The 25,837-nt window shown below is 45.5% G+C and overlaps 1 pseudogene; it reads right to left on the reverse strand.

Moving 5' to 3' along the window:
- The window catches only part of LOC135517089 (ras association domain-containing protein 6-like), a 36,991-nt pseudogene extending 17,703 nt beyond the window's left edge, over positions 1–19,288 (reverse strand).
- Positions 19,289–25,837: the final 6,549 nt, after the last annotated feature.

Raw genomic sequence — 25,837 nt, forward strand, 5'->3', positions numbered from 1 at the left:
GTGGTTAGGGTGAGGTTACCTGCAGTGTGGTTGTTAGGGTGAGGCTACCTGTAATGTGGTTAGGTGAGGTTACCTGTAATGTGGTTAGGGTGAGGTTACCTGTAATGTGGTTAGGGTGAGGTTACCTGTAATGTGGTTAAGGTGAGGTTACCTGCAGTGTGGTTGTTAAGGTGAGGTTACCTGCAGTGTGGTTGTTAAGGTGAGTTTACCTGTAATGTGGTTAGGGTGAGGTTATCTGTAATGTGGTTAGGGTGAGGTTACCTGTAATGTGGTTAGGTGAGGCTACCTGTAATGTGGTTAAGGTGAGGTTACCTGCAGTGTGGTTGTTAAGGTGAGTTTACCTGCAGTGTGGTTGTTAAGGTGAGTTTACCTGCAGTGTGGTTGTTAAGGTGAGGTTACCTGCAGTGCGGTTGTTAAGGTGAGTTTACCTGCAGTGTGGTTGTTAGGTGAGTTTAACTGCAGTGTGGTTGTTAGGGTGAGGTTACCTGCAGTGTGGTTGTTAAGGTGAGTTTACCTGCAGTGTGGTTGTTAAGGTGAGTTTACCTGCAGTGTGGTTGTTAAGGTGAGTTTACCTGTAATGTGGTTAGGGTGAGGTTATCTGTAATGTGGTTAGGGTGAGTTTACCTGTAATGTGGTTAGGGTGAGGTTACCTGTAATGTGGTTAGGGTGAGGTTACCTGTAATGTGGTTAGGGTGAGGTTACCTGTAATGTGGTTAGGGTGAGGTTACCTGTAATGTGGTTAGGTGAGGTTACCTGTAATGTGGTTAGGGTGAGGTTACCTGTAATGTGGTTAGGGTGAGGTTACCTGTAATGTGGTTAGGTGAGGTTACCTGTAATGTGGTTGTTAAGGTGAGTTTACCTGTAATGTGGATAGGGTGAGGTTACCTGTAATGTGGTTAGGGTGAGGTTACCTGTAATGTGGTTAGGTGAGGTTACCTGTAATGTGGTTAGTGTGAGGTTACCTGTAATGTGGTTAGGGTGAGGTTACCTGTAATGTGGTTAAGGTGAGGTTACCTGCAGTGTGGTTGTTAAGGTGAGTTTACCTGCAGTGTGGTTGTTAAGGTGAGTTTACCTGCAGTGTGGTTGTTAGGGTGAGTTTACCTGTAATGTGGTTAGGGTGAGGTTATCTGTAATGTGGTTAGGGTGAGGTTACCTGTAATGTGGTTAGGTGAGGTTACCTGTAATGTGGTTAGGGTGAGGTTACCTGTAATGTGGTTAAGGTGAGGTTACCTGCAGTGTGGTTGTTAAGGTGAGTTTACCTGCAGTGTGGTTGTTAAGGTGAGTTTACCTGCAGTGTGGTTGTTAGGGTGAGTTTACCTGTAATGTGGTTAGGTGAGGTTATCTGTAATGTGGTTAGGTGAGGTTACCTGTAATGTGGTTAGGGTGAGGTTACCTGTAATGTGGTTAGGTGAGGTTACCTGTAATGTGGTTAAGGTGAGGTTACCTGCAGTGTGGTTGTTAAGGTGAGTTTACCTGCAGTGTGGTTGTTAAGGTGAGTTTACCTGCAGTGTGGTTGTTAGGTGAGTTTACCTGTAATGTGGTTAGGGTGAGGTTATCTGTAATGTGGTTAGGGTGAGGTTACCTGTAATGTGGTTAGGGTGAGGCTACCTGTAATGTGGTTAGGTGAGGTTACCTGTAATGTGGTTAGGTGAGGTTACCTGTAATGTGGTTAGGTGAGATTACCTGTAATGTGGTTAGGTGAGGTTACCTGCAGTGTGGTTGTTAAGGTGAGGTTACCTGCAGTGTGGTTGTTAAGGTGAGGTTACCTGCAGTGTGGTTGTTAAGGTGAGTTTACCTGCAATGTGGTTGTTAGGGTGAGTTTACCTGTAATGTGGTTAGGTGAGGTTATCTGTAATGTGGTTAGGGTGAGGTTACCTGTAATGTGGTTAGGGTGAGGCTACCTGTAATGTGGTTAAGGTGAGGTTACCTGCAGTGTGGTTGTTAAGGTGAGTTTACCTGCAGTGTGGTTGTTAAGGTGAGTTTACCTGCAGTGTGGTTGTTAAGGTGAGGTTACCTGCAGTGCGGTTGTTAAGGTGAGTTTACCTGCAGTGTGGTTGTTAAGGTGAGTTTAACTGCAGTGTGGTTGTTAGGGTGAGGTTACCTGCAGTGTGGTTGTTAAGGTGAGTTTACCTGCAGTGTGGTTGTTAAGGTGAGTTTACCTGCAGTGTGGTTGTTAAGGTGAGTTTACCTGTAATGTGGTTAGGGTGAGGTTATCTGTAATGTGGTTAGGGTGAGTTTACCTGTAATGTGGTTAGGGTGAGGTTACCTGTAATGTGGTTAGGGTGAGGTTACCTGTAATGTGGTTAGGGTGAGGTTACCTGTAATGTGGTTAGGGTGAGGTTACCTGTAATGTGGTTAGGGTGAGGTTACCTGCAGTGTGGTTGTTAAGGTGAGTTTACCAGTCATGTGGTTAGGGTGAGGTTACCTGTAATGTGGTTAGGGTGAGGTTACCTGTAATGTGGTTAGGGTGAGGTTTCCTGTAATGTGGTTAAGGTGAGTTTACCTGCAGTGTGGTTGTTAAGGTGAGTTTACCTGCAGTGTGGTTGTTAAGGTGAGTTTACCTGCAGTGTGGTTGTTAAGGTGAGGTTACCTGCAGTGTGGTTAGGGTGAGGTTTACCTGCAGTATGGTTAGGGTGAGGTTACCTGCAGTGTGGTTGTTAAGGGAGGTTACCTGCAGTGTAGTTGTTAAGGAGAGTTTACCTGCAGTGTGGTTAAGGTGAGGTTACCTGCAGTGTGGTTGTTAAGGTGAGTTTACCTGCAGTGTGGTTGTTAAGGTGAGTTTACCTGTAGTGTGGTTAGGGTGAGTTTACCTGCAGTGTGGTTGTTAAGGTGAGTTTACCTGTAGTGTGGTTAGGGTGAGGTTACCTGTAGTGGGGTTGTTAAAGTGAGGTTACCTGTAGTGTGGTTAGGGTGAGGTTACCTGTAGTGTGGTTAGGGTGAGGTTACCTGCAGTGTGGTTGTTAAGGTGAGGTTACCTGCAGTGTGGTTGTTAAGGTGAGGTTACCTGCAGTGTAGTTGTTAAGGTGAGTTTACCTGCGGTGTGGTTGTTAGGGTGAGGTTACCTGCGGTGTGGTTAGGTGAGGTTTACCTGCGGTGTGGTTAGGGTGAGGTTACCTGCAGTGTGGTTAGGGTGAGGTTACCTGTAATGTGGTTAGGTAAGGTTAACTGCAGTGTGGTTGTTAAGGTGAGTTTACCTGCAGTGTGGTGGTTAAGGTGAGGTTTACCTGCAGTATGGTTAGGGTGAGGTTACCTGCAGTGTGGTTGTTAAGGGAGGTTACCTGCAGTGTAGTTGTTAAGGTGAGTTTAAATGCAGTGTGGTTAGGGTGAGGTTACCTGCAGTGTGGTTGTTAAGGTGAGTTTACCTGCAGTGTGGTTAGGGTGAGTTTACCTGCAGTGTGGTTATTAAGGTGAGTTTACCTGTAGTGTGGTTAGGGTGAGGTTACCTGTAGTGGGGTTGTTAAGGTGAGGTTACCTGTAGTGTGGTTAGGGTGAGGTTACCTGCAGTGTGGTTATTAAGGTGAGGTTACCTGCAGTGTGGTTGTTAAGGTGAGGTTACCTGCAGTGTAGTTGTTAAGGTGAGTTTACCTGTAATGTGGTTAGGGTGAGGTTACCTGCGGTGTGGTTGTTAGGGTGAGGTTACCTGCAGTGTGGTTGTTAAGGTGAGGTTACCTGCAGTGTGGTTGTTAAGGTGAGTTTACCTGCAGTGTGATTGTTAAGGTGAGGTTACCTGTAATGTGGTTGTTAAGGTGAGTTTACCTGCAGTGTGGTTGTTAGGGTGAGCTTACCTGCAGTGTGGTTGTTAAGGTGAGGTTACCTGCAGTGTGGTTGTTAAGGTGAGTTTACCTGCAGTGTGATTGTTAAGGTGAGGTTATCTGTAATGTGGTTAGGGTGAGGTTATCTGTAATGTGGTTAGGGTGAGGTTACCTGCAATGTGGTTAGGGTGAGGTTACCTGCAGGGTGGTTGTTAAGGTGAGTTTACCTGCAGTGTGGTTGTTAAGGTGAGGTTACCTGCAGTGTGGTTGTTAAGGTGAGTTTACCTGCAGTGTGATTGTTAAGGTGAGGTTACCTGTAATGTGGTTGTTAAGGTGAGTTTACCTGCAGTGTGGTTGTTAGGGTGAGCTTACCTGCAGTGTGGTTGTTAAGGTGAGTTTACCTGCAGTGTGGTTGTTAAGGTGAGTTTACCTGTAATGTGGTTAGGGTGAGGTTATCTGTAATGTGGTTAGGGTGAGGTTATCTGTAATGTGGTTAGGGTGAGGTTATCTGTAATGTGGTTAGGGTGAGGTTACCTGCAATGTGGTTAGGGTGAGGCTACCTGTAATATGGTTAGGGTGAGGTTACCTGTAATGTGGTTAGGGTGAGGTTACCTGCAGTGTGGTTGTTAAGGTGAGTTTACCTGCAGTGTGGTTGTTAAGGTGAGTTTACCTGCAGTGTGGTTGTTAAGGTGAGTTTACCTGCAGTGTGGTTGTTAAGGTGAGGTTACCTGCAGTGCGGTTGTTAAGGTGAGTTTACCTGCAGTGCGGTTGTTAAGGTGAGTTTAACTGCAGTGTGGTTGTTAGGGTGAGGTTACCTGCAGTGTGGTTGTTAAGGTGAGTTTACCTGCAGTGTGGTTGTTAAGGTGAGTTTACCTGTAATGTGGTTAGGGTGAGGTTATCTGTAATGTGGTTAGGGTGAGGTTATCTGTAATGTGGTTAGGGTGAGGTTACCTGTAATGTGGTTAAGGTGAGGTTACCTGCAGTGTGGTTGTTAAGGTGAGTTTACCTGTAATGTGGTTAGGGTGAGGTTATCTGTAATGTGGTTAGGGTGAGGTTACCTGTAATGTGGTTAGGGTGAGGTTACCTGCAGTGTGGTTAGGGTGAGGTTACCTGTAATGTGGTTAGGGTGAGGTTACCTGTAATGTGGTTAGGTGAGGTTACCTGTAATGTGGTTAGGGTGAGGTTACCTGTAATGTGGTTAAGGTGAGGTTACCTGTAATGTGGTTAGGGTGAGGCTACCTGTAATGTGGTTAGGGTGAGGTTACCTGTAATGTGGTTAGGTGAGGTTACCTGTAATGTGGTTAAGGTGAGGTTACCTGCAGTGTGGTTGTTAAGGTGAGTTTACCTGCAGTGTGGTTGTTAAGGTGAGGTTACCTGCAGTGTGGTTAGGGTGAGGTTACCTGCGGTGTGGTTAGGGTGAGGTTACCTGCAGTGTGGTTGTTAAGGTGTGGTTACCTGCAGTGTGGTTGTTAAGGTGAGTTTACCTGCAGTGTGGTTGTTAAGGTGAATTTACCTGTAATGTGGTTAGGTGAGGTTACCTGCGGTGTGGTTGTTAGGGTGAGGTTACCTGCAGTGTGGTTGTTAAGGTGAGGTTACCTGCAGTGTGGTTGTTAAGGTGAGTTTACCTGCAGTGTGATTGTTAAGGTGAGGTTACCTGTAATGTGGTTGTTAAGGTGAGTTTACCTGTAGTGTGGTTAGGGTGAGGTTACCTGCAGTGTGGTTATTAAGGTGAGGTTACCTGCAGTGTGGTTGTTAAGGTGAGGTTACCTGCAGTGTAGTTGTTAAGGTGAGTTTACCTGTAATGTGGTTAGGGTGAGGTTACCTGCGGTGTGGTTGTTAGGGTGAGGTTACCTGCAGTGTGGTTGTTAAGGTGAGGTTACCTGCAGTGTGGTTGTTAAGGTGAGTTTACCTGCAGTGTGATTGTTAAGGTGAGGTTACCTGTAATGTGGTTGTTAAGGTGAGTTTACCTGCAGTGTGGTTGTTAGGGTGAGCTTACCTGCAGTGTGGTTGTTAAGGTGAGGTTACCTGCAGTGTGGTTGTTAAGGTGAGTTTACCTGCAGTGTGATTGTTAAGGTGAGGTTATCTGTAATGTGGTTAGGGTGAGGTTATCTGTAATGTGGTTAGGGTGAGGTTACCTGCAATGTGGTTAGGGTGAGGTTACCTGCAGGGTGGTTGTTAAGGTGAGTTTACCTGCAGTGTGGTTGTTAAGGTGAGGTTACCTGCAGTGTGGTTGTTAAGGTGAGTTTACCTGCAGTGTGATTGTTAAGGTGAGGTTACCTGTAATGTGGTTGTTAAGGTGAGTTTACCTGCAGTGTGGTTGTTAGGGTGAGCTTACCTGCAGTGTGGTTGTTAAGGTGAGTTTACCTGCAGTGTGATTGTTAAGGTGAGGTTATCTGTAATGTGGTTAGGGTGAGGTTATCTGTAATGTGGTTAGGGTGAGGTTACCTGCAATGTGGTTAGGGTGAGGCTACCTGTAATATGGTTAGGGTGAGGTTACCTGTAATGTGGTTAGGGTGAGGTTACCTGCAGTGTGGTTGTTAAGGTGAGTTTACCTGCAGTGTGGTTGTTAAGGTGAGTTTACCTGCAGTGTGGTTGTTAAGGTGAGTTTACCTGCAGTGTGGTTGTTAAGGTGAGGTTACCTGCAGTGCGGTTGTTAAGGTGAGTTTACCTGCAGTGCGGTTGTTAAGGTGAGTTTAACTGCAGTGTGGTTGTTAGGGTGAGGTTACCTGCAGTGTGGTTGTTAAGGTGAGTTTACCTGCAGTGTGGTTGTTAAGGTGAGTTTACCTGTAATGTGGTTAGGGTGAGGTTATCTGTAATGTGGTTAGGGTGAGGTTATCTGTAATGTGGTTAGGGTGAGGTTACCTGTAATGTGGTTAAGGTGAGGTTACCTGCAGTGTGGTTGTTAAGGTGAGTTTACCTGTAATGTGGTTAGGGTGAGGTTATCTGTAATGTGGTTAGGGTGAGGTTACCTGTAATGTGGTTAGGGTGAGGTTACCTGCAGTGTGGTTAGGGTGAGGTTACCTGTAATGTGGTTAGGTGAGGTTACCTGTAATGTGGTTAGGGTGAGGTTACCTGTAATGTGGTTAGGGTGAGGTTACCTGTAATGTGGTTAAGGTGAGGTTACCTGTAATGTGGTTAGGGTGAGGCTACCTGTAATGTGGTTAGGGTGAGGTTACCTGTAATGTGGTTAGGTGAGGTTACCTGTAATGTGGTTAAGGTGAGGTTACCTGCAGTGTGGTTGTTAAGGTGAGTTTACCTGCAGTGTGGTTGTTAAGGTGAGGTTACCTGCAGTGTGGTTAGGGTGAGGTTACCTGCGGTGTGGTTAGGGTGAGGTTACCTGCAGTGTGGTTGTTAAGGTGTGGTTACCTGCAGTGTGGTTGTTAAGGTGAGTTTACCTGCAGTGTGGTTGTTAAGGTGAATTTACCTGTAATGTGGTTAGGGTGAGGTTACCTGCGGTGTGGTTGTTAGGGTGAGGTTACCTGCAGTGTGGTTGTTAAGGTGAGGTTACCTGCAGTGTGGTTGTTAAGGTGAGTTTACCTGCAGTGTGATTGTTAAGGTGAGGTTACCTGTAATGTGGTTGTTAAGGTGAGTTTACCTGCAGTGTGGTTGTTAGGGTGAGCTTACCTGCAGTGTGGTTGTTAAGGTGAGGTTACCTGTAATGTGGTTGTTAAGGTTAGTTTACCTGCAGTGTGGTTGTTAGGGTGAGCTTACCTGCAGTGTGGTTGTTAAGGTGAGGTTACCTGCAGTGTGGTTGTTAAGGTGAGTTTACCTGCAGTGTGATTGTTAAGGTGAGGTTATCTGTAATGTGGTTAGGGTGAGGTTACCTGTAATGTGGTTAGGTGAGGTTACCTGTAATGTGGTTAGGGTGAGGTTACCTGTAATGTGGTTAAGGTGAGGTTACCTGCAGTGTGGTTGTTAAGGTGAGTTTACCTGCAGTGTGGTTGTTAAGGTGAGGTTACCTGCAGTGTGGTTAGGGTGAGGTTTACCTGCAGTATGGTTAGGGTGAGGTTACCTGCAGTGTGTTTGTTAAGGGAGGTTTCCTGCAGTGTAGTTGTTAAGGTGAGTTTACCTGCAGTGTGGTTAAGGTGAGGTTACCTGCAGTGTGGTTGTTAAGGTGAGTTTACCTGTAGTGTGGTTAGGGTGAGGTTACCTGTAGTGGGGTTGTTAAGGTGAGGTTACCTGTAGTGTGGTTAGGGTGAGGTTACCTGTAAGGTGGTTGTTAAGGTGAGGTTACCTGCAGTGTGGTTGTTAAGGTGAGGTTACCTGTAGTGTGGTTAGGGTGAAGTTACCTGCAGTGTGGTTGTTAAGGTGAGGTTACCTGCAGTGTAGTTGTTAAGGTGAGTTTACCTGCAGTGTGGTTGTTAGGGTGAGGTTACCTGCGGTGTGGTTAGGGTGAGGTTTACCTGCGGTGTGGTTAGGGTGAGGTTACCTGCAGTGTGGTTAGGGTGAGGTTACCTGCAGTGTGGTTGTTAAGGGGAGGTTACCTGCAGTGTAGTTGTTAAGGTGAGTTTACCTGCAGTGTGGTTGTTAAGGTGAGTTTACCTGTAATGTGGTTAGGGTGAGGTTACCTGCAGTGTGGTTGTTAAGGTGAGTTTACCAGCAGTGTGGTTGTTAAGGTGAGTTTACCTGCAGTGTGGTTGTTAAGGTGAGTTTACCTGCAGTGTGGTTAGGTGAGGTTACCTGTAATGTGGTTAGGGTGAGGTTACCTGTAATGTGGTTAGGGTAAGGTTAACTGCAGTGTGGTTGTTAAGGTGAGTTTACCTGCAGTGTGGTTGTTAAGGTGAGTTTACCTGCAGTGTGGTTAGGGTGAGTTTACCTGCAGTGTGGTTAGGGTGAGGTTACCTGTAGTGTGGTTGTTAAGGTGAGGTTACCTGTAGTGTGGTTGTTAAGGTGAGTTTACCTGCAGTGTGGTTAGGGTGAGGTTACCTGTAGTGTGGTTAGGGTGAGGTTACCTGTAGTGTGGTTAGGGTAAGGTTAACTGCAGTGTGGTTGTTAAGGGGAGGTTACCTGCAGTGTGGTTGTTAAGGTGAGTTTACCTGCAGTGTGGTTAGGGTAAGGTTAACTGCAGTGTGGTTGTTAAGGGGAGATAACCTGCAGTGTGGTTAGGGTGAGGTTACCTGCAGTGTGGTTGTTAAGGGGAGGTTACCTTTAGTGTAGTTGTTAAGGTGAGGTCACCTGTAGTGTGGTTAGGGTGAGGTTACCTGTAATGTGGTTGCTATAGTTAAGGTGAGGTTACCTGTGGTGTGGTTGCTATAGTTAAGGTGAGGTTACCTGTGGTGTGGTTGCCATAGTTAAGGTGAGGTTACCTGTAATGTGGTTGCTATAGTTAAGGTGAGGTTACCTGTAGTGTGGTTGTTGAGGTGAGGTTACCTGTCGTGTGGTTGTTATAGTTAAGGTGAGGTTACCTGAAGTGTGGTTGTTGAGGTGAGGTTACCTGTAGTGTGGCTGCTATAGTTAAGGTGAGGTGACCTTTAATGTGATTAAGGTGAGGTTACCTGTAGTGTGGTTGTTACAGTTAAGGTGAGGTTACCTGTAGTGTGGTTGTTACAGTTAAGGTGAGGTTACCTGTAGTGTGGTTGTTACAGTTAAGGTGAGGTTACCTGTAGTGTGGTTGTTACAGTTAAGGTGAGGTTACCTGTAGTGTGGTTGTTACAGTTAAGGTGAGGTGACCTGTAATGTGGTTGTTACAGTTAAGGTGAGGTTACCTGTAGTGTGGTTGTTACAGTTAAGGTGAGGTTACCTGTAGTGTGGTTGTTACAGTTAAGGTGAGGTTACCTGTAGTGTGGTTGCTATAGTTAAGGTGAGGTTACCTGTAGTGTGGTTGTTACAGTTAAGGTGAGGTTACCTGTAGTGTGGTTGTTACAGTTGTTGAGGTTACCTGTAGTGTGGTTGCTATAGTTAAGGTGAGGTGACCTGTAATGTGATTAAGGTGAGGTTACCTGTAATGTGGTTGCTATAGTTAAGGTGAGGTTACCTGTAATGTGGTTGCTATAGTTAAGGTGAGGTTACCTGTAATGTGATTAAGGTGAGGTTACCTGTAGTGTGGTTGCTATAGTTAAGGTGAGGTTACCTGTCGTGTGGTTGCTGGTCTCCTCTGCAGGATGCTGCTTGTTGGTCTCCTCTGTCTCATTGATCTGATGGAGGTCTTCAAACTCCCCCATCGTGTCATCCCCCTGACAGACAGAGAGGGTTTAGCCTGAGTGATGCTTGTATTACTCCATTTTAACTGTGGTATTGACATAATGCATGATAAAGGTCAAATGTAACCTCTTGCGTCCATGAGGACTGACTGGACTGACTGGGTCAGGTGACAGGAGGCTGGTGAAGGGTTGTTGTTTGTCATCCTGTATTTTGAGCCTGATGGGCTGCCGTACTCCCCAGGAGATATTCAGGAATCCCTCGAACACCACCTCTCCATCTCTCTAGTGGAGATAGACACAGATGGTTAGGTTTTAACGGTACAGGAATCCCTCGAACACCACCTCTCCATCTCTCTAGTGGAGATAGACACAGTTGGTTAGGTTTTAACGGTACAGGAATCCCTCGAACACCACCTCTCCATCTCTCTAGTGGAGATAGACACAGTTGGTTAGGTTTTTACGGTACAGGAATCCCTCGAACACCACCTCTCCATCTCTCTAGTGGAGATAGACACAGTTGGTTAGGTTTTTCTTAACATTTCAGATATAACATATACTGAATGTTGATTCAGTTTTAATGGTACAGCGGTCCAGAGCTGTAAACAAGTTGGTTAGGTTTTAATGGTACAGGGGTACAGAGCCGTAAACACGTTGGTTAGGTTTTAACGGTGCAGGGGTCCAGAGCTGTAAACACGTTGGTTAGGTTTTAATGGTACAGGGGTCCAGAGCTGTAAACACGTTGGTTAGGTTTTAATGGTACAGCAGTACAGAGCTGTAAACACGTTGGTTAGGTTTCAATGGTACAGGGGTCCAGAGCTGTAAACACGTTGGTTAGGTTTTAACGGTACAGGGGTCCAGAGCTGTAAACACGTTGGTTAGGTTTTAATGGTACAGGGGTCCAGAGCTGTAAACACGTTGGTTAGGTTTTAACGGTACAGCAGTACAGAGCCGTAAACACGTTGGTTAGGTTTTAACGGTACAGCAGTACAGAGCTGTAAACACGTTGGTTAGGTTTTAATGGTACAGGGGTCCAGAGCTGTAAACACGTTGGTTAGGTTTTAACGGTACAGGGGTCCAGAGCTGTAATCACGTTGGTTAGGTTTTAACGGTACAGGGGTCCAGAGCTGTAATCACGTTGGTTAGGTTTTAACGGTACAGGGGTCCAGAGCTGTAAACACGTTGGTTAGGTTTTAATGGTACAGCAGTACAGAGCTGTAAACACGTTGGTTAGGTTTTAACGGTACAGGGGTATAGAGCTGTAAACACGTTGGTTAGGTTTTAATGGTACAGGGGTACAGAGCTGTAAACACGTTGGTTAGGTTTTAATGGTACAGGGGTACAGAGCTGTAAACACGTTGGTTAGGTTTTAATGGTACAGCGGTACAGAGCTGTAAACACGTTGGTTAGGTTTTAATGGTACAGGGGTCCAGAGCTGTAAACACGTTGGTTAGGTTTTAATGGTACAGGGGTCCAGAAATGTAAACACGTTGGTTAGGTTTTAATGGTACAGCAGTACAGAGCTGTAAACACGTTGGTTAGGTTTTAATGGTACAGGGGTACAGAGCTGTAAACACGTTGGTTAGGTTTTAACGGTACAGGGTCCAGAGCTGTAAACACGTTGGTTAGGTTTTAATGGTACAGGGGTCCAGAGCTGTAAACACGTTGGTTAGGTTTTAACGGTACAGGGGTCCAGAGCTGTAATCACGTTTGTTAGGTTTTAACGGTACAGGGGTACAGAGCTGTAAACACGTTGGTTAGGTTTATTGGTACAGGGGTCCAGAGCTGTAAACACGTTGGTTAGGTTTTAATGGTACAGCGGTACAGAGCTGTAAACACGTTGGTTAGGTTTTAATGCTACAGGGGTCCAGAGCTGTAAACACGTTGGTTAGGTTTTAACGGTACAGGGGTCCAGAGCTGTAAACACGTTGGTTAGGTTTTAACGGTACAGGGGTCCAGAGCTGTAAACACGTTGGTTAGGTTTTAACGGTACAGGGGTCCAGAGCTGTAGACACGTTGGTTAGGTTTAACGGTACAGGGGTCCAGAGCTGTAAACACGTTGGTTAGGTTTTAACGGTACAGGGGTCCAGAGCTGTAATCACGTTGGTTAGGTTTTAACGGTACAGGGGTCCAGAGCTGTAAACACGTTGGTTAGGTTTTAACGGTACAGGGGTCCAGAGCTGTAAACACGTTGGTTAGGTTTTAACGGTACAGGGGTACAGAGCTGTAAACACGTTGGTTAGGTTTTAACGGTACAGGGGTCCAGAGCTGTAAACACGTTGGTTAGGTTTTAATGGTACAGCAGTACAGAGCTGTAATCACGTTGGTTAGGTTTTAATGGTACAGCAGTACAGAGCCGTAAACACGTTGATCCCCTCATTTTTGGGTGGTTAAAAAGTGGTATCTAAGTGCATCTATCGTCCACCCGATTCTGACATTGGTCGTTTCACTGATATCCTTGCATCAACCTTGGATTTGATTGGGTGATTAATTTCTATTGGGTGTTTTCAACATACGTTAAATTAAAAATGAGAACCACTCACTGACACCTGACATGTTGAATACTTGATACTCCATCCATCTCTGTCCCCTCATCTGTAAGACCACAGACTGACCAGTTCACCTGTATTCCCTCGTCTATAAGACCACAGACTGACCAGTTCACCTGTATCCCCTCATCTATAAGACCACAGACTGACCAGTTCACCTGTATCCCCTCATCTATAAGACCACAGACTGACCAGTTCACCTGTCCCCTCATCTATAAGACCACAGACTGACCAGTTCACCTGTATCCCCTCATCTATAAGACCACAGACTGACCAGTTCACCTGTATCCCCTCATCTATAAGACCACAGACTGACCAGTTCACCTGTATCCCCTCATCTATAAGACCACAGACTGACCAGTTCACCTGTCCCCTCATCTATAAGACCACAGACTGACCAGTTCACCTGTCCCCTCATCTATAAGACCACAGACTGACCAGTTCACCTGTCCCCTCATCTATAAGACCACAGACTGACCAGTTCACCTATCCCCTCATCTATAAGACCATAGACTGACCAGTTCACCTGTATCCCCTCATCTATAAGACCACAGACTGACCAGTTCACCTGTATCCCCTCATCTGTAAGACCACAGACTGACCAGTTCACCTGTATCCCCTCATCTATAAGACCACAGACTGACCAGTTCACCTATCCCCTCATCTATAAGACCACAGACTGACCAGTTCACCTGTCCCCTCATCTATAAGACCACAGACTGACCAGTTCACCTGTCCCCTCATCTGTAAGACCACAGACTGACCAGTTCACCTGTCCCCTCATCTATAAGACCACAGACTGACCAGTTCACCTGTATCCTCTCATCTATAAGACCACAGACTGACCAGTTCACCTGTCCCCTCATCTGTAAGACCACAGACTGACCAGTTCACCTGTCCCCTCATCTGTAAGACCACAGACTGACCAGTTCACCTGTATCCCCTCATCTATAAGACCACAGACTGACCAGTTCACCTGTCCCCTCATCTATAAGACCACAGACTGACCAGTTCACCTGTATCCCCTCATCTATAAGACCACAGACTGACCAGTTCACCTGTCCCCTCATCTATAAGACCACAGACTGACCAGTTCACCTGTATCCCCTCATCTATAAGACCACAGACTGACCAGTTCACCTGTATCCCCTCATCTATAAGACCACAGACTGACCAGTTCACCTGTCCCCTCATCTATAAGACCACAGACTGACCAGTTCACCTGTATCCTCTCATCTATAAGACCACAGACTGACCAGTTCACCTGTATCCCCTCATCTATAAGACCACAGACTGACCAGTTCACCTGTCCCCTCATCTATAAGACCACAGACTGACCAGTTCACCTGTATCCCCTCATCTATAAGAAGGAAACCATGTAAGAGAGCAGCAGAAGGGTTCATGAAACCATGTAAGAGAGCAGCAGAAGGGTTCATGAAACCATGTAAGAGAGCAGCAGAAGGGTTCATGAAACCATGTAAGAGCAGCAGAAGGGTTCATGAAACCATGTAAGAGAGCAGCAGAAGGGTTCATGAAACCATGGAAGCGAGCAGCAGAAGGGTTCATGAAACCATGTAAGAGAGCAGCAGAAGGGTTCATGAAACCATGTAAGAGAGCAGCAGAAGGGTTCATGAAACCATGTAAGAGAGCAGCAGAAGGGTTCATGAAACCATGTAAGAGCAGCAGAAGGGTTCATGAAACCATGGAAGCGAGCAGCAGAAGGGTTCATGAAACCATGTAAGAGAGCAGCAGAAGGGTTCATGAAACCATGTAAGAGAGCAGCAGAAGGGTTCATGAAACCATGTAAGAGCAGCAGAAGGGTTCATGAAACCTTGGTTTACAAAACATTCTCTGTAAAAAAAAAGCAGTTCCTCTCCCCTGAATTCTGCAAATTACAAAAAGTGTATGAGCAAATTTAATCTCCTACTTCAGATATCCGATATTTATACATTATAAATAATAAATAAATTCAACGTGGAAAATCATCAATCAACTGTTAGGCATCTACAACTATTCCATCTCAATGTATTGTGGGAAATAAGACCTATAGTGATCTTGACTGTATTTCATGTTCATTTAAAAACTTTTTTGTGAATGTTGGTTTCTCTCTGTCAAAGAAAATAGAGCACTGATGTAAATCTCCTGGCTTACATTAAGAGACATGTCCCTCCTCTGCTTCCATTTGATCCTCCTGTTGTAATGGAGGGGTTGGAGCTAATTGGTAACTTAGAGATATCAGCAGCAGGTCATGATGAGATTGGTGTCTCTTTGGTGAAATCAGTGTCTCACGATTGCTGAGCCTCGAATGTATATTTTCACCAAATCATTGCAAACTGGTAATGCTCCTAAAGATGTACACATTGCCAAAGTTATCCCCCTCTATAGTTCTGGGGATCCCAGATAGTTTTTTACAAATTACCTCCCCATATCAGTACTATGTTTTTCTAAAATCCTAGAAACATGGTGTATAAGAGAATATTGATTATAATGAGAGAGAATGTTGAGAATGTTGAAGCATTTAAATCAACCCTGTATTCTATGTGAGAGCCAATATGGTTTTGGTAAAAACCACTCCACAGATGTGGCTCTTTTGCAACTCGTTGATAAAATCTTTACTGCCCTTTAAAACAGTGAATACGTTGCACACCCTGACCGTAGTTTGCTTTGTATGTTTCTATGTTTTGTTTGGTCAGGGTGTGATCTGAGTGGGCATTCTATGTTACATGTCTAGTTTGTCTATTTCTATGTTTGGCCTGTTCTCAATCAGAGGCAGGTGTTAGTCATTGTCTCTGATTGGGAACCATATTTAGGTAGCCTGTTTGGTGTTGGGTTTTGTGGGTGATTGTTCCTGTCTCTGTGTTTGCACCAGATAGGGATGTTTTTTTTTCACATTTCTTGTTTTGTTAGTTTATTCATGGAGAGTGTCTATATTAAAGTACCATGAATAACCACCACGCTGCGTTTTGGTCCGCCTCTCCTTCACCACAAGAAAACCACAAGAAATACGCTCTTGGCATATTTTGATATTGATCCAAAGTGTTTGGTTGGTCATGAAATATTACTTTCCAAATTGCATTACTACAGTTTCATGGTTATACATATAATTATACAGCTCGTTCTGAAAGTATTCTGACCCCTTTCCCACGTTTTGTTTCAGCCTTAAAATGGAGTCAATCATTTTTTTACATTTAAAAAAGAAAATCCTCGTCAATTTACACACAATACCTGAAAATGGCAACACGAAAACAGGTTTAAATAATTTGTTTCACATTTATAAAAATTAAAACTTATTTACATAATAATTCAGACCCTTTGCTATGAGACTCGAAATTGAGCTCAGGTGCATCCTGTTGGAGTCCACCTGTGGTAAATTCACTTAGTAGGATATGATTTGTAAAGGCACACCGTTGTCTTTATAAGGTTCCACAGTTGATAGCGCATGTCAGAGCAAACACCATGCAATGTCGAAGGAATCGTCCATAGAGCTCCGAGACAGGATTCTGTCGAGGCACAGATCTGGGGAAGGGTACCAAAAATGTCCTGCAGCATTGAAGGTCCTCAAAAACACAGTGGCCTCCATCATTCTTAAACGACAGAAGTTTGGAATCACCAGGACTCTTCCTAGAGCTGGCCGCCCGGTCAAACTTAGCAATTGGGGGAGAAGGGCCTTGGTCAAGGCGGTGACCAAGAAACCGATAGTCACTCTCACAGAGTTCCTCTGTGGAGATGGGAAAACCTTCCAGAAGGACAACCATCTCTGCAGTACTCCATCAATCAGGCCTTTATGGTAGTGGCCAGACGTAAGCCACTCTTCAGTAAAAGGCACATGACAGCCCGCTTGGAGTTTGCAAAAAGGTACCTAAAGGACTCTCAGACTATGTGAAATAATATTCTCTGGTCTGATGAATGGCTTGAATGGCAAGCATCACATCTAGGGAAACCTGGCACCATCCTTATGGTGAAGCACGGTGGTGGCAGCACATGTTTTTCAGTGATAAGGACTGGGAGACTAGTCAGGATCAAGGGAAAGATGAACAGTGCAATGTACAGAGAGAAACTTGATGAAAACCTGCCCCAGAGCGCACAGGACCTCAGACTGGGGTGAAGGTTCACCTTCCAACAGGACAACGACCCTAAACACACAGCCAAGACAACGCAGTAGTGGCTTCAGGACAAGTCTCTGAATGTCCTTGAGTGGCCCAGCCAGAGCACAGACTTGAACCCGATCTAACATCTCTGGAGACACCTGAAAATAGCTGTGCAATGACGCTCCCCATCCAACCTGACAGAGCTTGAGAGGATCTGCAGAGGAGAATGGGAGAAACTCTCCAAATACAGGTGTGCCAAGCCTGATGAACCAAACTACTCAGTAATCTCCTCAATGAAGACTGCAGTTCAGCCTGATGAACCAAACAACTCAGTAATCTCCTCAATGAAGACTGGGGGTCAGCCTGATGAACTAAACTACTCAGTAATCTCCTCTATGAAGACTGGGGGTCAGCCTGATGAACTAAACTACTCAGTAATCTCCTCCATGAAGACTGGGGTCAGCCTGATGGACCATGAAGACTGGGGGTCAGCCTGATGAACCCCCCCTTAAATGATTTAGATGCACTATTGTAAAGTGGCTGTTCCACTGGATGTCATAAGGTGAATTCACCAATTTGTAAGTCGCTCTGGATAAGAGTGTCTGCCAAATGACTTAAATGTAAATGTAATGTAAATTGAGGTCAGCCTGATGGACCATGAAGACTGGAGGTTAGCCTGATGAACCATGAAGACTGGGGGTCAGCCTGATGAACCAAACTACTCAGTAATCTCCTCCATGAAGACTGGGGGTCAGCCTGATGAACCATGAAGACTGGGGGTCAGCCTGATGAACCAAACTACTCAGTAATCTCCATGAAGACTGGAGGTCAGCCTGTTGAACCAAACTACTCAGTAATCTCCTCCATGAAGACTGGAGGTCAGACTGTTGAACCAAACTACTCAGTAATCTCCTCCATGAAGACTGGGGATCAGCATGATGAACCAAACTACTCAGTAATCTCCTCCATGAAGACTGGAGGTCAGCCTGTTGAACCAAACTACTCAGTAATCTCCTCCATGAAGACTGGAGGTCAGCCTGTTGAACCAAACTACTCAGTAATCTCCTCCATGAAGACTGGGGATCAGCATGATGAACCAAACTACTCAGTAATCTCCTCCATGAAGACTGGAGGTCAGCCTGTTGAACCAAACTACTCAGTAATCTCCTCCATGAAGACTGGAGGTCAGCCTGTTGAACCAAACTACTCAGTAATCTCCTCTATGAAGACTGGGGGTCAGCCTGATGAACCAAACTACTCAGTAATCTCCATGAAGACTGGAGGTCAGCCTGATGAACCAAACTACTCAGTAATCTCCTCCATGGAGACTGGAGGTCAGCCTGATGAACCAAACTACTCAGTAATCTCCTCCATGGAGACTGGGGGTCAGCCTGATGGACCAAACTACTCAGTAATCTCCTCCATATAGCCTAACTCTCACATTCACAGAAAGAAAAAGGTGATTATTGATTTATACATTTATAATTAGTTGTTTGTTATCTGTTGTAACACACGTGTTTAATTGTTGTACTTGTGTATATAGTTTTATGTGGTTTGGTTTCATATCAGCCACACCGGTGTTTGTATTTATTAGTTCTTATTTTCAAATAAGTGCAAATAAATTAAACTTTAACTAAAATGTTTGATTTCGAAGTTTGATTTAATTAGTAAATATTTGATTTGTTTTTATAACTTGTTTTCTTTGGTGCAAATAAAACATGTAAATAATTCAATGGAGCAGCGAGGGTCAACCTACCTCATAGAAGACAAGATGCTGCTGGGTCTTGTCTTTCAGAAAACAGTTGTACGTGTTCAGCAATGACAAGAACTCAGCCCTGTCAGAAACACAAGGTACACAGTAAATCAAGGATAGTTGAAATCAGACTATAAAAAAAATATTGTTAAATTGACTCTATTGGGAGTTATCTAATCCCTCAAGAGAGTGGTACACTGCCTGGAGTTCTTTATTTTCCTTTACTTTACTAGGCAAGCAGTTAAGAAAAAAATCTTATTTTCAATGACAGCCTAGGAACAGTGGGTTAACTGCCTGTTCAGGGGCAGAACGACAGATTTGTACCTTGTCAGCTTGTCACCATAGGGTGGCGAACAATTGGCCCAGCGTTGGCCGGGGTAGGCAGTCATTGTTAGTAAGAATTTGTTCTTAACTGACTTGCTTAGTTAAATAATGGTTACATTTAAAACAACAACAACAACACTGAAAATAGTAAAATGGCAGTTGGAGTTAAATTTAATCAACTCTCTGAGAGTTTGATATTTGCTCCATTTACTATCGTTTAACTCCAAAAATATTAATACCATGACCAGAGTAGTTTTAACACAATTTAAGGGTTGGACCATATAAACCCCAAAATACTGTTTAATTTAACTCCATAGGAGTTGAATTAACTCTTGCAATTTTACTGTATATGTTTAATAGTGAATTGTAAGAATGCAAAAACATTCTGGAATAACATCCAAGATATTAGTTTGAATATAAAGCACAAGATAATACATAGCTAAGATATACAGTGTGAAAACTGAAAGCACAACTCTCCTTTGTTATAGCGCACTTAGCTGTTATGTATATACATTATCTTGCTTGGACTTTTGAACTCTCTTCTCCTTCCTTCTCAAGCCTTCTGTACTTCACGTATTCTATCATCATGCAACAATCAACAGAGTCAGTAAAACACAGTAATGACATACCTTGATAGCACTCGCCCGTCTCTCATAACGACATGTGCATTCATCATGGAGTCATGGATTCAAACCCGATAGTCACCTGCAAGGACAAATATGAACCGTGTTATTAGCCCAGTAAACACGTTAACAATCCTTCTACGTCTGGAACAAATGGCTGCAGTGTATTCCACTTCAGAAATCATCTGTATTCTAGTTGGTCAGAGTAATGTTGTTGTGTCAGACAGCGTTCTGATAGTTGAGACTCTCCCAAATGGCATGTTATTCCCTCCATAGTGCACTACTTTTGACCTAGACCTACACACTTTATAGGGAACAGGGTGCCATGTGGGATGCTAAAACAGTGTCCTAATGCCTCCCCTCTCTGTCTAAACCTGTGCTGGTTGTTGGAAAGGAATCCAAAGTATTTAAAACCAACAGCTGCCAGCGATACAGTCAGTCAGTCAGTCAGTCAGTCAGACAGTCAGTCAGTCAGACAGTCAGTCAGACAGTCAGTCAATCAGACAGTCAGTCAGACAGTCAATCAGTCAGACCATGCTTAAACATAGTGAATAGAGCAACCCACTAAACACTAACCCAGATGAAGCCTCTTAACTCTCGCTCTCACTCATTCCCTCTCTTTATCTCTCTCTCTTTCTCTAAATATTGTCTCTGCTGAGAGATTTAATACGTGCCTCAGTCGGTAGACTACTTCAGAGGGAGTGGCCTGGCTCTGCCTGAACCTGTGTGTTGTAACTTTGGACTGTGTGTTTTCAGAGTCACAGTGCGTCCTCTCAGCAGAGAGAAAAGACCTTGGAACCAGGGACCCAACGGAAACATTCCAGAGTCAACAGCAGCAGTACTTTCAACAGAAATGAATTGTCCCTGTTTGTAACATCCAATCCTGTGAGCTCTTAATAACATGTAGCCAGAGGGGCGTTATACTGGTCTGCCTGCCTGCCTGCCTGCCTGCCTGCCTGCCCGCCCGCCCGCCCGCCCGCTCGCCTGCCTGCCTGCCCGCCTGCCTGCCCGCCCGCCCGCCCGCCTGCCCGCCCGCCTGCCTGCTCCACACCACACCAGTTTAGAGGATAGACTCTTCAAAACAACATGAGTAGCCCTCACTGTATTCACATCATTAATGAGACAAGTTATGAATTCAAGTCTTTGTCTACACTTTTACAGACTTTTTCCTACTCAAACACATGCAAATGAGAAGCATTTGATTACGGCAGGAATACGAACTCTGGCCGATTCATTATTTGTTTACGAAGCACACATATACAGTACAATAATAACTCACCTTCTTACAGCCTGAATTCTGTGTGGTTGAGCTGCTAGCCAGGTCATCATCCCTCCATACTGGTGTTATAATTCCCCGTGTCCCGTCAGGCGTGTGTTCCTGTGTCTCTTCCTGTGTCTCTTCCTGTGTCTCTTCCTGTGTCTTCCTGTGTCTCTTCCTGTGTGCCTTCCTGTGTCTCTTCCTGTGTGTGTTCCTGTGTCTCTTCCTGTGTCTCTTCCTGTGTCTCTTCCTGTGTGTGTTCCTGTGTGTCTTCCTGTGTGTTCCTGTGTCTCTCCCTGAATCTCTTCCTGTGTCTCTTCCTGTGTCTCTTCCTGTGTCTCTTCCTGAATCTCTTCCTGAGTCTCTCCCTGTGTCTCTCCCTGTGTCTCTCCCTGAATCTCTCCCTGTGTCTCTCCCTGTGTCTCTCCCTGTGTCTCTCCCTGTGTCTCTTCCTGAATCTCTTCCTGTGTCTCTTCCTGTGTGTGTTCCTGTGTGTGTTCCTGCGTGTCCAAAATGAGAAGCACGTTGACGTTGTGAAGTGAAAGAGAAGAGCGTGAAGGCAGCAAAGGAGTTAATCATTACAGAACATGTAGAGGCAGACAGTGAGAGAGGGAGGTGGCTGTATGTGTGTGTGTGTGTGTGTGTGGTGTGTGGCACACCACAAGGTAGAGTGTGTATGAATTAACACACTTCTACCTCCAGGAACAACACTTCACCACTCAACCACCTCAGATCACCTGTTTACCCAGAGGTCCAGAAACCACTCAACCACCTCAGATCACCTGGCCCTCTTGGTAAACAGGTGATCTGAGGTGGTTGAGTGGTGTCTGGCCCTCTTGGTAAACAGGTGATCTGAGGTGGTTGAGTGGTGTCTGGCCCTCTGGGTAAACAGGTGATCTGAGGTGGTTGAGTGGTGTCTGGCCCTCTTGGTAAACAGGTGATCTGAGGTGGTTGAGTGGTGTCTGGCCCTCTGGGTAAACAGGTGATCTGAGGTGGTTGAGTGGTGTCTGGCCCTCTGGGTAAACAGTCCTCTCAGTAACAGTCCCCGCTGGCAGTAACAGTCCCCGCTGGCAGTAACAGTCCCCATCGACAGTAAGAGTCCTCACAGTACCAGTCCTCTCAGTAACAGTCCTCTCAGTAACAGTCCTCTCAGTAACAGTCCTCTCAGTAACAGTCCCCTCAGTACCAGTCCTCTCAGTAACAGTCCCCTCAGTAACAGTCCTCTCAGTAACAGTCCTCTCAGTAACAGTCCTCTCAGTAACAGTCCCCTCAGTAACAGTCCTCTCAGTAACAGTCCCCTCAGTAACAGTCCCCTCAGTAACAGTCCCCTCAGTAACAGTCCTCTCAGTAACAGTCCTCTCAGTAACAGTCCCCTCAGTAACAGTCCTCTCAGTAACAGTCCTCTCAGTAACAGTCCCCTCAGTAACAGTCCTCTCAGTAACAGTCCTCTCAGTAACAGTCCTCTCAGTAACAGTCCCCTCAGTAACAGTCCTCTCAGTACCAGTCCTCTCAGTAACAGTCCTCTCAGTAACAGTCCCATCAGTAACAGTCCCCTCAGTAACAGTCCCCTCAGTAACAGTCCTCTCAGTAACAGTCCCCTCAGTACCAGTCCTCTCAGTAACAGTCCTCTCAGTAACAGTCCTCTCAGTAACAGTCCTCTCAGTAACAGTCCCCTCAGTAACAGTCCCCTCAGTAACAGTCCCCTCAGTAACAGTCCTCTCAGTAACAGTCCTCTCAGTAACAGTCCTCTCAGTAACAGTCCCCTCAGTAACAGTCCTCTCAGTAACAGTCCTCTCAGTAACAGTCCTCTCAGTAACAGTCCCCTCAGTAACAGTCCTCTCAGTAACAGTCCTCTCAGTAACAGTCCTCTCAGTAACAGTCCTCTCAGTAACAGTCCCCTCAGTAACAGTCCTCTCAGTAACAGTCCCCTCAGTAACAGTCCCCTCAGTAACAGTCCCCTCAGTAACAGTCCCCTCAGTAACAGTCCCCTCAGTAACAGTCCTCTCAGTAACAGTCCTCTCAGTAACAGTCCCCTCAGTAACAGTCCTCTCAGTAACAGTCCTCTCAGTAACAGTCCTCTCAGTAACAGTCCCCTCAGTAACAGTCCTCTCAGTAACAGTCCCGTCAGTAACAGTCCCCTCAGTAACAGTCCTCTCAGTAACAGTCCTCTCAGTAACAGTCCTCTCAGTAACAGTCCCCTCAGTAACAGTCCTCTCAGTAACAGTCCTCTCAGTAACAGTCCTCTCAGTAACAGTCCCCTCAGTAACAGTCCTCTCAGTAACAGTCCCGTCAGTAACAGTCCTCTCAGTAACAGTCCTCTCAGTAACAGTCCCCTCAGTAACAGTCCTCTCAGTAACAGTCCTCTCAGTAACAGTCCTCTCAGTAACAGTCCTCTCAGTAACAGTCCTCTCAGTAACAGTCCGGTCAGTAACAGTCCCCTCAGTAACAGTCCCCTCAGTAACAGTCCTCTCAGTAACAGTCCTCCCAGTAACAGTCCCCTCAGTAACAGTCCCCTCAGTAACAGTCCCCTCAGTAACAGTCCCCTCAGTAACAGTCCCCTCAGTAACAGTCCTCTCAGTAACAGTCCCCTCAGTAACAGTCCTCTCAGTAACAGTCCGCTCAGTAACAGTCCCCTCAGTAACAGTCCCCTCAGTAACAGTCCCCTCAGTAACAGTCCCCTCAGTAACAGTCCCCTCAGTAACAGTCCTCTCAGTAACAGTCCTCTCAGTAACAGTCCCCTCAGTAACAGTCCTCTCAGTAACAGTCCTCTCAGTAACAGTCCTCTCAGTAACAGTCCCGTCAGTAACAGTCCCCTCAGTAACAGTCCCCTCAGTAACAGTCCTCTCAGTAACATACCCCTCAGTAACAGTCCTCTCAGTAACAGTCCTCTCAGTAACATTCCTGTCAGTAACAGTCCCCTCAGTAACAGTCCCCTCAGTAACAGTCCCCTCAGTAACAGTCCTCTCAGTAACAGTCCTCTCAGTAACAGTCCTCTCAGTAACAGTCCCCTCAGTAACAGTCCCCTCAGTAACAGTCCTCTCAGTAACAGTCCCCTCAGTAACAGTCCCCTCAGTAACAGTCCCCTCAGTAACAGTCCCCTCAGTAACAGTCCCCTCAGTAACAGTCCCCTCAGTAACAGTCCCCTCAGTAACAGTCCTCTCAGTAACAGTCCTCTCAGTAACAGTCCTCTCAGTAACATTCTTCTCATAAAGACTTCAGACACTACCAATCATGTACCAATATGGTTGCCTGGTGTCCAGTACTGGGAATAACAACATGGGAGAGAAGGAAGAACATGTTCTTTAACAGCTGGACTAATTTCCTCATATATAGTACCGATTATGTGATTAAAGTCTGAGATAGAAGAGGGCAGTGCAGGGTGTAGTTACATTCTATAACACTAGAGGGTAGTGCAGTTTGTAGTTACCTACCTTAACACTAGAGGGTAGTGCAGGGTGTAGTTTTCTTCTATAACACTAGAGGGCAGTGTAGGTGTAGTTACCTTCTATAACACTGGAGGGCAGTGCAGGTTGTAGTTACCTTCTATAACACCAGAGTACAGTGCAGGTGTAGTTACCTTCTCTAACACTAGAGGGCAGTGCATGGTGTAGTTACCTTCTATAACACTGGAGGGCAGTGCATGATGTAGTTACATTCTATAACACCAGAGGACAGTGCAGGTGTAGTTACCTTCTCTAACACTAGAGGGCAGTGCAAGGTGTAGTTACATCTATAACACTAGAGTACAGTGCAGGTGTAGTTACCTTCTCTAACACTAGAGGGCAGTGCAGGGTGTAGTTACCTTCTCTAACACTAGAGGGCAGTGCATGGTGAAGTTACCTTCTATAACACTAGAGGGTAGTGCAGGGTGTAGTTACCTTCTCTAAAACTATAGGGCAGTGCAGGGTGTAGTTACCTTCCTAAACACGAGAGGGTTGTGCAGGGTGTAGTTACCTTCTATAACACAGTAGGGCAGTGCAGGGTGTAGTTACATTCTATAACACAGTAGGGCAGTGCAGGGTGTAGTTACATTCTATAACACAGGAGGGCATTGCAGGGTGTCGTTACCTTCTATAACACAGGAGGGCAGTGCAGGGTGTAGTTACCTTCTATAACACTGGAGGGCAGTGCATGGTGTAGTTACCTTCTATAACACTAGAGGACAGTTAGTGCAGGTGTAGTTACCTTCTATAACACAGGAGGGCATTGCAGGGTGTAGTTACCTTCTATAACACTATAGGGCAGTGCAGGGTGTAGTTACCTTCTATAACATTAGAGGGTAGTGCAGGGTGTAGTTACCTTCTCTAACACTAGAGGGCAGTGCAGGGTGTAGTTACCTTCTATAACATTAGAGGGTAGTGCAGGGTGTAGTTACCTTCTCTAACACTAGAGGGCAGTGCAGGGTGTAGTTACCCTCTCTAACACTAGAGGGCAGTGCATGGTGTTGTTACCTTCTATAACACTAGAGGGCAGTGCATGGTGTAGTTACCTTCTACAACACTAGAGGGCAGTGCATAGTGTTGTTACCTTCTATAACACTAGAGGGCAGTGCATGGTGTTGTTACCTTCTATAACACTAGAGGGCAGTGCAGGGTGTAGTTACCTTCTATAACACAGGAGGGCAGTGCATAGTGTTGTTACCTTCTATAACACTAGAGGGCAGTGCATGGTGTTGTTACCTTCTATAACACTAGAGGGCAGTGCAGGGTGTAGTTACCTTCTATAACACAGGAGGGCAGTGCAGGGTGTAGTTACCTTCTATAACACCAGAGGGCAGTGCAGGGTGTAGTTACCTTCTATAACACCAGAGGACAGTGCAGGTGTAGTTACCTTCTCTAACACTAGAGTACAGTGCATGGTGTAGTTACCTTCCTTAACACGAGAGGGTCGTGCAGGGTGTAGTTACCTTCCTCAACACGAGAGGGTCGTGCAGGGTTTAGTTACCTTCTATAACACAGGAGGGCAATGCAGGGTGTAGTTACCTTCTATAACACTAGAGGGCAGTGCAGGGTTTAGGTACCTTCTATAACACTAGAGGGCAGTGCAGGGTGTAATTACCTTCTCTAACACTAGAGGGCAGTGCAGGGTGTAGTTACCTTCTATAACACTAGAGGGCAGTGCAGGGTGTAGTTACGTTCTATAACACTAGAGGGCAGTGCAGGGTGTAGTTACCTTCCCTAACACTAGAGGGCAGTGCAGGGTGTAGTTACCTTCTATAACACTAGAGGGCAGTGCAGGGTGTAGTTACCTTCTATAACACTAGAGGGCAGTGCAAGGTGTAGTTACCTTCTATAACACTGGAGGGCAGTGAATGTGTAGTTACCTTCTATTACACTAGAGGGCAGTGCAGTTT

Source organism: Oncorhynchus masou, chromosome 28 (assembly GCF_036934945.1).
Source record: "Oncorhynchus masou masou isolate Uvic2021 chromosome 28, UVic_Omas_1.1, whole genome shotgun sequence".
NCBI classification, from domain to species: domain Eukaryota; kingdom Metazoa; phylum Chordata; class Actinopteri; order Salmoniformes; family Salmonidae; genus Oncorhynchus; species Oncorhynchus masou.